Source organism: Marmota flaviventris, chromosome 1 (genome assembly GCF_047511675.1).
Source record: "Marmota flaviventris isolate mMarFla1 chromosome 1, mMarFla1.hap1, whole genome shotgun sequence".
NCBI classification, from domain to species: domain Eukaryota; kingdom Metazoa; phylum Chordata; class Mammalia; order Rodentia; family Sciuridae; genus Marmota; species Marmota flaviventris.
The window spans coordinates 73,718,007-73,727,907 of NC_092498.1; the positions used below are offsets into that span (position 1 = coordinate 73,718,007).

The 9,901-nt window shown below is 34.6% G+C and overlaps 1 pseudogene; it reads right to left on the reverse strand.

The window, feature by feature from the left end:
* Positions 1 to 8,239: 8,239 nt before the first annotated feature.
* On the reverse strand, positions 8,240 to 8,992 carry LOC114090457 (transcription initiation factor TFIID subunit 9-like; annotated as a pseudogene).
* Between the last annotated feature and the right edge of the window lie 909 nt (positions 8,993 to 9,901).

Sequence of the window (9,901 nt, forward strand, 5' to 3'; positions counted from 1 at the left end):
ACCTCTCTTATTGTTTCTCTTGCTGAGAAAAAACTTTTTAGTTTAAATAAGTCCCATTTGTTGATTCTTGTTATTAACTCTTGTGCTATGGGTGTCCTATTAAGGAATTTGGAGCCCGACCCCACAATATGTAGATCGGAGCCAACTTTTTCTTCTATCAGAACCAGAGTCTCTGATTTGATATCAAGCTCCTTGATCCATTTTGAGTTAACTTTTGTGCATGGTGAGAGAAGGGGATTCAGTTTCATTTTGTTGCATATGGATTTCCAGTTTTCCCAGCACCATTTGTTGAAGATGCTATCCTTCCTCCATTGCATGCTTTTAGCCCCTTTATCAAATATAAGATAGTTGTAACTTTGTGGATTAGTCTCTGTGTCCTCTATTCTGTACCATTGGTCCACCTGCCTGTTTTGGTACCAGTACCATGCTGTTTTTGTTACTATTGCTCTGTAGTATAGTTTGAAATCTGGAATCGCTATGCCGCCTGATTCACACTTCCTGCTTAGAGTTGCTTTTGCTATTCTGGGTCTTTTATTTTTCCATATGAATTTCATGATTGCTTTATCTATTTCTACATGAAATGCCATTGGGATTTTGATTGGCATTGCATTAAACCTATAGAGAACTTTTGGTAATATTGCCATTTTGATGATGTTAGTTCTGCCTATCCATGAACAGGATATATTTTTCCATCTTCTAAGATCTTCTTCTATTTCTCTCTTTAGGGTTCTGTAGTTTTCATTGTATAAATCTTTCACCTCTTTTGTTAGGTTGATTCCCAAGTATTTTATTTTTTTTTTTGAGGATATTGTGAATGGGGTGTTTTTCCTCATTTCCGTTTCAGAAGTTTTGTCGCTGATATACAGAAATGCCTTTGATTTATGCGTGTTGATTTTATATCCTGCCACTTTGCTGAATTCATCTATTAGTTCTAGTAGTTTCTTTGTAGACCCTTTTGGGTCTTCTAGGTATAGAATCATGTCACTGCAAATAGTGATAATTTAAGTTCTTCTTTTCCTATTTTTATGCCTTTAATTTCTTTCGTCTGTCTAATTGCTCTGGCCAGTGTTTTGAGAACTATATTGAATAGAAGTGGTGATAGAGGGCATCCCTGTCTTGTTCCAGATTTTAGAGGGAATGCCTTCAATTTTTCTTAAAGAACCATTTATTATGAAATAATTTTAGATTTATGGAAGGTTGCAAAGATAGCATAGAGTTCCTGTCCTTTCCCCCTTTTTCCCCTTAACGTTAACATTTTATTTAACCATGGAATTAAGAAATTAATATTCATACAATCTTTAGGCTTTATTTGGATTTCAACCATTTTCCATCAATTTCGTTTTCCTATTCCAGGACTGAATACAGAGTACCATGTTTTATTTTGTTGCCATGGTACCTTGGTTGCCAATATATGAAGGACCTCAGTCATGAAAGATCTTGACAATTTTGAAAGGCACAGGTCAGGTGTTTTGCACAATGTGTCCTAATTTGTATTTTCTTATGACTAGACTGGGGTTTCAGTATTGAGGAGGACTATTACAGAGGCAAAATACCCATTTTTTTCCCATAATAATGGAGCTTATGATATTAATGTGGCTTATTACCAGCGATGATAACACTGATCATTTGATTACATGGCTGTGTCTGCCAGGTTTCTTCACTATAAACCTCCCATCTCTCTTTCTCTAGGCATGAATCATTAGAATTGAGCCACTAATCCAGCGCACACTTAGGGAAGAGACATACCAAAGTTTGGAGATACGCTAAAGCCACACATTAACAAATAATTTGTAAAATATAATTCGAGGCTATACAAATGTTCTACTTTAAAGTTTTGCTCACTAATTTTAGCATTTGTCAGTGAAGGATGGAAGCAGTGATTGCTACTGTGATGTTTAATGATGATTTTAAAAAAATACTAGTTATGTCTACATGTATTAATTAAAATTCTGTAGGGAAGATTTACCTTTATTTATAAGGGCATTTCTTTCATCCCGTTGATTTCACACACTATTCTCCATATTCACGATGAATTGTGCAACTCTGTGGCTTAAATGTGTCATTAGAACAGTCTGGAATACATTTTCCTCCCTTGATAGCAAACTTCTCTTCCTTTTAGGAATCAGTGAAATGCTCCTAGAATTAAAAGTCTATGCTCTTGATCACTACATTATTTTACTTCTCAGTGCATAGACTCAGTTAGTTTATCTCTAACTTGAAATTCTTAGATTTTTTTCCTCCTTAGAAAAGTGCTTATATTTTATCCCTCAAAAGGTGTATTGATAGGAAAGGCAGCAGAACACAACAGACACTAGTATGGCAATATGTAAATCAATGGATGTGTAACTGATGTGATTCTGCAATCTGTATTTGGGGTAAAAATGGGAGTTCATAACCCACTTGAATCAAAGGGTGAAATATGATATATCAAGAACTATGTAATGTTTTGAACAACCAACAATAAAAATTAAAAACAAAAAAAAGGTGTATTGATGTCCTAATTCCCAGTGTTTCGGACTGTGACCTTATTTGTGAGTGGTGTCACTGCACATGCAGTTGGTTAAGATGAAGTCTTACTGGATAGGGCAGACTTATCATCCACTAGATCTGTGTCTTTAGAAAAAGCAAAGAGACCCACCAGGGGAATGCACCATGTGACAGCAGAGGCAGAGATTGGAGTGATGCAAATGAAGGCAAAAGAGCACCAAGGAATCCCAAAGGGCAAGGAAGGGGCCTCCCCACAAGTTTAGAAGAAACAAGGCCCTGCTGACACCTTGCTTTTTGAACGCTTAGTTTCTAGAACTGTGACAGTATATTTGTCATTTTAAGCCATCTGCTTTGTGGTACTTTGCTACAGCAGGCCTCGAAAACTAATATACTCTACCAAACAGGACAGTTTGGAGCAAAATGTGAAAAATTAAGTTAAATTTGTCTCAGACTCAGAGCATATGATTCTAAATTTAAAATTTGTTGAATGTCTTTTTAAAATTTTAGGAATGGAGAGAAATTCTGGCTTTTTTTTTTTTTTGGCATAGAATTTTATTTAAAAGATTAGTTACTAAATCCAGAAGATCTGAAATAAATTCATGTAATCTGTCGGTGAGAACACATGCCATTCTGAAAAATATATAGAGTGTAGACTTGTGGTAAAGAGAGATTTCCTAATATGGGCTTTAAATTACAGTTCAGATGAAAGGTAACTTCCTCTTGACATTACTGTGAAGTAAGAAATTTAACTTGGAAGTGAAATAGCTAGTCCATGTGCCTTTAAAAACAGAAAGGTCATTCATAGAAACTAGCTTGTTTTAATATTTCCACAAAAGAAACTATAAAAGTGCATATTTTCAAAGATGAATTTAGAAATTATTCTATTACTAATTCTAATCACTGAGCACCTATAGTACTAAATTATTTGTTATTTAATTTAACCAGCATTTATTGATTATCTAGCATGTGACAGGCACTGAGCAAGAAATGCTACATATAAATGTCAATAAAACCATCTCATATTCTTTGTTTAATAATTAAAAGGCAATTCAAAGGGAGAAAAAACAAAATAAAAATAATAGCAGTCATTAACGTTTACCATAATGTGATTTTTCTGGTTGAATTATAACTGGTTGAATCACACAGCTAAAAACAAAATAAACAAAAAGACCCTTTGCATTTCAGCAAATCCCGCCAAAGTTTATGCTGAATAAGGGGAATTTAAACAACAATAAGAATGATTTGTATTTCAACAACTATTTTGGATTCATTTTAGATCAGATCATTCAGAAGTAAAAAAATACATTATTTAAGTACACTTTTAAGTATACTGTCTTCACTGATATGAAAATGCATAAGGAAAAAAATATATATTTTTTTTGTGGTGCTGGGGATTGAACCCATGGCCTTGTGCATGTGAGGCAAGCACTCTACCAACTGAGCTACATCCCCAGCCCAAAATATTTCAATTAGTGCACAATTTACTCAGATTATTTAGGAAGAAGCCTAATGGGGAAGGTAGTACAATCTCGGAGAAAAATGAGGCAGGGGAGGCAGATAGAGGATGACTGGGGTTTGATGAACCTAGAGTCACACATTTAAATGGTGATAGTGACAGTATTTGAACAAAGAGGGAGTAAATAATGCAGAAATTTGGAGGAAGAGTTATCTAAGAGAAGTGAATAGTAAAGTCCCCAAGGTAGGGCATGTTTACCATTTTAGGGGAATGGTAAGCAGGCCAGGGATGCTAAGACCCAGTGAGCAAGAGTGAAAGAAATAGGTGAAGTTGGGGAACTAGTGAATGGCTGGATTGTGTAGGACTTTGTTGAGCGTCATAGGAACTTCTGTTTTATTCTGAGAGACATGAACCCACTGGGAAATTTGAGGAGAAAAAATAATGTGATTATCATGGAAATGCTAATGCATGAACTACAAGGAAGAGACTGGTTTTCTCTGGGCTTGAAGCCCAGGGAGAGAAAACTAAAGTAGGGAATCTAGTGTTAATTGTACCTCAGTGTAAGCCACTTTGTTTTCCTCCTTCGGTATGTTTAGAACCTTTCATGAAATGTACTTTTTTCCCTTCTGTCACTAAATCACAGAGCTGGTTTCTGCTGCCCCAACACTATGTTTAAACTTGATTATAAGACACTGGTAGATATGATGGCTGTAATAACATCCTATCACCATTACACATAAAAGCTGATGATAATTACCATCCCATCTTGGCATATGCTGTATCATTTTCTGCAAAACACGTTTCTGTTACTTGCTGCTTTAGGAAACCAAATGTACTGAATTTTGGACATAACCATCAAGATATTATTTTGAATATTTTATGTAGTAAGATTGGTAAAGAGTCCCTCCATTAACTTTCTCAGACCAGTAAGTATACCTAGAAAATATTTTTTCAGAAACTGTTACATATGATTGTTAATTTCTTTCTTGTTTTCTATCATATGTGAAAAAAAATCTAAGTAACCTGTAGTGATCTATATACAAAATAAGGCATTGAGCCTAATGACCTTCTTTTAAAGTTTCAAATGTATAGTTTTGACTGTTGTATTAGATTATACAGTAAAAAAGTGACAGAATTTTGAGTACTTGTGAATTCATGTAAAAGACAGTTAATGAAATTCAGAATGAAAATGGGTTACTTGCATAGGCTCCCAGACAAAGCATCTCTGCACTCAAAAGAATTCTAAACTTTAATTAGCCCAGTCTCAAGTTTTTGTTTGTGTATTGTTTTTTTTTTTTTTTTGTCAAAGACAAAGGGGAGAAAAAAGTAATCAAAAGACAAATAATTACTTTAAATAACAACCTTTTATGTTCTTAGCTATTTTATGCATCAGGGGCAAATAATTAGAACTCCAAGATCTATGAAATATAGGTTTTAAATAGAAAATGAAACTTCTGTTCTTCTTTACCCATGTTAGAAATCATTGATGCACTAACATTATTTCCCTCATGATTGGAAATAGCCTCACAAGTTTTCTTAAGTCACAAAACAGAACAAACAAAACACCTCTACCAGCTGTCACTGATTATAGTGAGTCTTAGGATTGAACTCTCTCATTATCCTTGACCTAGAGCCTGACTTTTCCACTGACATCATGAACAAGATCACTCTGTACTTCATGGGGCAGTCTAGTTCACTGCAGGATGCCTCCCTGGCCTCTTCCCAGTGGATGCTCATAGCAACTACTCCTCCCATCACTACCTCCAAGAAATGCCAACTAAATCTTTTCAGACCCATCCTTGTTAGAAACCACTCTCCTCAAGATAGATAAATCTGATAAAGAGAAGGCACAGACCAAAATTCTTAAACTTGGTTTTCTAACCAGTTGTTTTCGGTTTTCTTACTTTTATACTCGGGCATTGTCTATCTCACAAATTCTGTCTAGGTGACCCTGATAGGGCACTGAAAAAAGACATTTGGATATTTAAAAAATCACCAATTTAATAAAGGTCTCAGTTGATGACATCTTATTAATGCACATTTTTTTTTTAAATTGGGTAAAGGCATATATTTATCCACGTATCCTTAAGATCTTTCTCTATATAGGTCTATATAAATAGATTTTTCTCTGTTGACTGACTTGAATCTTAACTGAATTCTCATATGTAGTTTTTAAAATTTTGATGCTTTGTAAATAAAAAAGAGGGATAGTGAAATATCTGTAAGCAATGTTGCATTTTGTCATGCTATTTTCCCCGTTTAAGAGCTTCAGTTGCTTTTAGAAAGCTAATGTCTAACTAAAAAATCTCTATGAACAAGGGTTTAACAGAACAATATTTATTCTCTCTTCAGTAAATCTATGGTTCTCCCCAACATAAAACTTCTTATGCAATCAGTGAAGTTCTGAGCCAAGAACAAAATCATAGTAAATTGGAAGAAAAATTGAAATTTACTTGTTAGTATTATTATACTGGTAACCATGGTAATGGAAGACCAATCCAGCACTTAAAAGTAGCACTTATGAAAGAAATTGGGAGGACTTTTATTTATTGAGATGCTTGCTACATATAATATTATTACTCTTGGAATAACAATTGCTTTGTTGCTGTACATTTTGGGCTTTAGTAAATTGACTTTTTACTTTTTCACCTTTTTCTCTTTTTCTTTCCAAAACTATAGACAGCTGCCCAAAAAAGAAAGAAAGAAAAGTGAAAGACTTTTAGAGACTACAGAAGTTAAAAAATAGAAATTAAAAATTAATGTTACAGAAATAGAACAAAGACTTAATTTTTAATTTTAATTGTGTTATATTAAACAACACAAGTATACAGAATTAAACTGAATTTGTTAACAAACTTTCTGGCGATCAAAATATTAACACATGAAATTGTTCTTTAATCTGAAATTATGTAGATCATTAAGCATAACATTCTGAAAATAACTTTCAAGTTACTGAAACTGTATATGGAAATACCTTTTTCAATATTAAATTGTATATTTGTGTAATCAAAATATTGATAAATTTTTCTTGCCTAATAGTACTTTTTAAAATGAAGCATGGAACTAACTTTAAGGGATTTTATGCTTTTATTTACTTCATGCACTGTATTCAGAAGTTTTTCTCACTAACTGAGGAAATTTTGGCCCAAGATCTCCATTCTTCAGATGAGTCTGTGTGTTGGTCAGCTTTTTGTTGCTGACAAAATGCCTGACAAGAACAACTTGTAGGACAAGTTTATTTTGGCTTGCAGTTTCAGAGGTCGCAGTCCATGGTCAGGAGGCTCCATTGCTGTGGGCCTGAGATGAGGCAGAACATCACGGTGGACAGTGGAAGAAGGCTGCTCAGTTCATGGCAGCCAGGAAGGAGGGAAAGGGAGAGTGAAAGAAGAAGGAAGAGAGAAAGACAGAACGGGGCAGTAACAAACCCTTCCTGGGCATGCCCCCAGTGACCTACTTCTTCCAACTAGATTCCACTTGCCAGCGGTTCATTTAGCTATCAGTAGATGAATCCACCAAATGGTCAGAGCACTCCCAATCCAGTCATTGCCTAAAAGCCCCACCTCCGAACCTTGTTGCTTTGGGGACCATGCTTTCAACACATGAGCCTTTTGGGGGGACATTCCAGATCCAAACTAAAACAAAATACAATAATACATTGTTATAAATATTACTTTTATAATATATGCCTTTTAAATAAGCTGGGAAAAGAAAGGAAAGCAAGCATACATCCATAGCATCTGTAATTTTAACCTTCCTTATTACTTTCATATTCTCTTCAGGTTCAACTCTGAACCTCTTTTGTGGGACACTCCAGATCCAAACCATAACAGCTGCCTTCTGTTACCTTGCCTGGCCTGAAATTCAGGGGTTGATGGATTGAATAATCAAACCTATAATTCATTGCTTTCAAAAATCTTTCAATTCAAATGTATATGTTGAATATATTTGAATCTGAGATTTGTATCTCCTGAAACTATATTTAAACTGCAATTCTCAATGACTTTCAATTCAATTTCAGAAAAATTATCTTTTTTTCCTTCAATGAACAACTTTATTTTTTACACATAAAGGATGATGAAAAACCATTACTAATCCTACTGAAGAAAATTCAACATTTCAATTGAAAAAAATAGTAGCAATGATTTGCTCATTAAATATTATTTAAGAAATTTTCAAAAATATAATTTGAAAACATCCAGCATGTGTCTTTAATTTCAGTATAATGGATTCAAGACTGAGTATACAGGTTACAGGCATCAGAACTAGATAACAAAATCATCATATCATCATATCATATCACATCATATCATCATCATCATCATCATCATCATCTTCATGTTTTCTTTTCAACGCATTTGATGTTTCATTGGCAGTATTTTGTGATGATACCATATTGGTAATAAGGATGTGTTTGTATTCAATTAACAATGGCTTAATTAGAAAACTCTGAATTGCTGATGTTGCAGGAATTGAGACTTTACAGCAAGGCATTGTAAATCTGGCTTCTGTACTATAAACCTTTGCCAGTAAGAGGCACTGGAGTCCCTACTTTAGTTGAAACAGACATGGTTTGGGTAGTTTTTGTGCCTAGTGTGGGAGTACTTGGTCTGCTAGTAACTGAACCAACACTTAATCATGAAAATGTTATTCTTTCAGTAGAGGTAGATGCCCCCCACTTTTTTTTTGGTAAAGATTTGAGCCTATAATTTAGAGCTATTAAGCAACATCTATTAGATGGCAATGTAAAACTGAATGGCTTGATAAATAGTAAAGGGGCTTGATTTCTTTGCCTTGCAATATCTAATAAAAAATATTTTGGGGAAGGAGAGGTAAATGGCTGGTCAGCTGGACACTGTATTGCCAAGGGCACATCATCTGCATCAACTGTATCCTTCTAAGCATGGCTAGGATTTTAGCATCATCTAGAACTGTGGTCACATATTGGAAGGCAAACTTCAACATCTGGTTCATATTCTGAATACTCATATCCTCCAGTATCCGTGAATCTCTTGGCATGCTCCTGGGAGAAGACATCTTGTCGAACTCCATGATATCCCACCATCAAGCTTCTTAAGCTAAATCACCCACATTGATGTATTTCCATCCTGATCTTGATGCAAGTTCTTTGCCTAGTGTGGTGTTTCCAACCCCTGGAGTATCAGTGAGCAGAATGTTCAGAAACAACATAGTCCTGCACCTATACGAGTGCCTCAGCTCACTGCTCTGCAGTCCAGAGCACTACCAGGATGAGTCGCAATGTCAGAAAAACTCCTTGAGATAATACAGGTATTTTCCTTTCATTTGTAAATTTAAAAAAAATTTTTTTTAGTTGCAAAAAGTGAAATGTGGTACAATAGCATAAATGAAGATAAAACTCTGGGGAGCTAACTCTCCCCTCATTTTCTCTGTGTGACAGCATATACACACAATCTCTTTCTCTCAAGAAAAAAAAATAGAGATATCTCCACTTTATACAAACATATATGACCATCTTTTTGCTTCCTCTTCTATTTTAATTTTTATTTAATGGGTTGATAACACATTGAAGTTTTCGAAATAGATTATTCAGAACAGCTAAGTTTCCTTTTATAGAGAAGCTTATATAGTCACTTGATAAGTAATCTGTTTCACATTTGGGTCTCAAAAATTAAAAAAAAGTATTATCCTAACATGCATAGTTATTTTACTGAATGTCCTACTTTGCTTGAGATAGTATAGATTTATGCTGATCGTCCTGGGTGATGGTTATAGCATTCCTATTACATCCCAAAGTATCTTGGCTTGAAGGGTAAAGTGAATGGTTATTTTACTACCTTTATCAAAACTTCTTGAGAAAAAGGAACATTGTAAGTTGTCAATTGAAATTTAACCCAAACGAAAGCAAAATAGATAACTAACCTGTGTTTTATGGATCAGAGGTCAACTAGAACATACACCAGAATGCAACTGCTGGAAAAC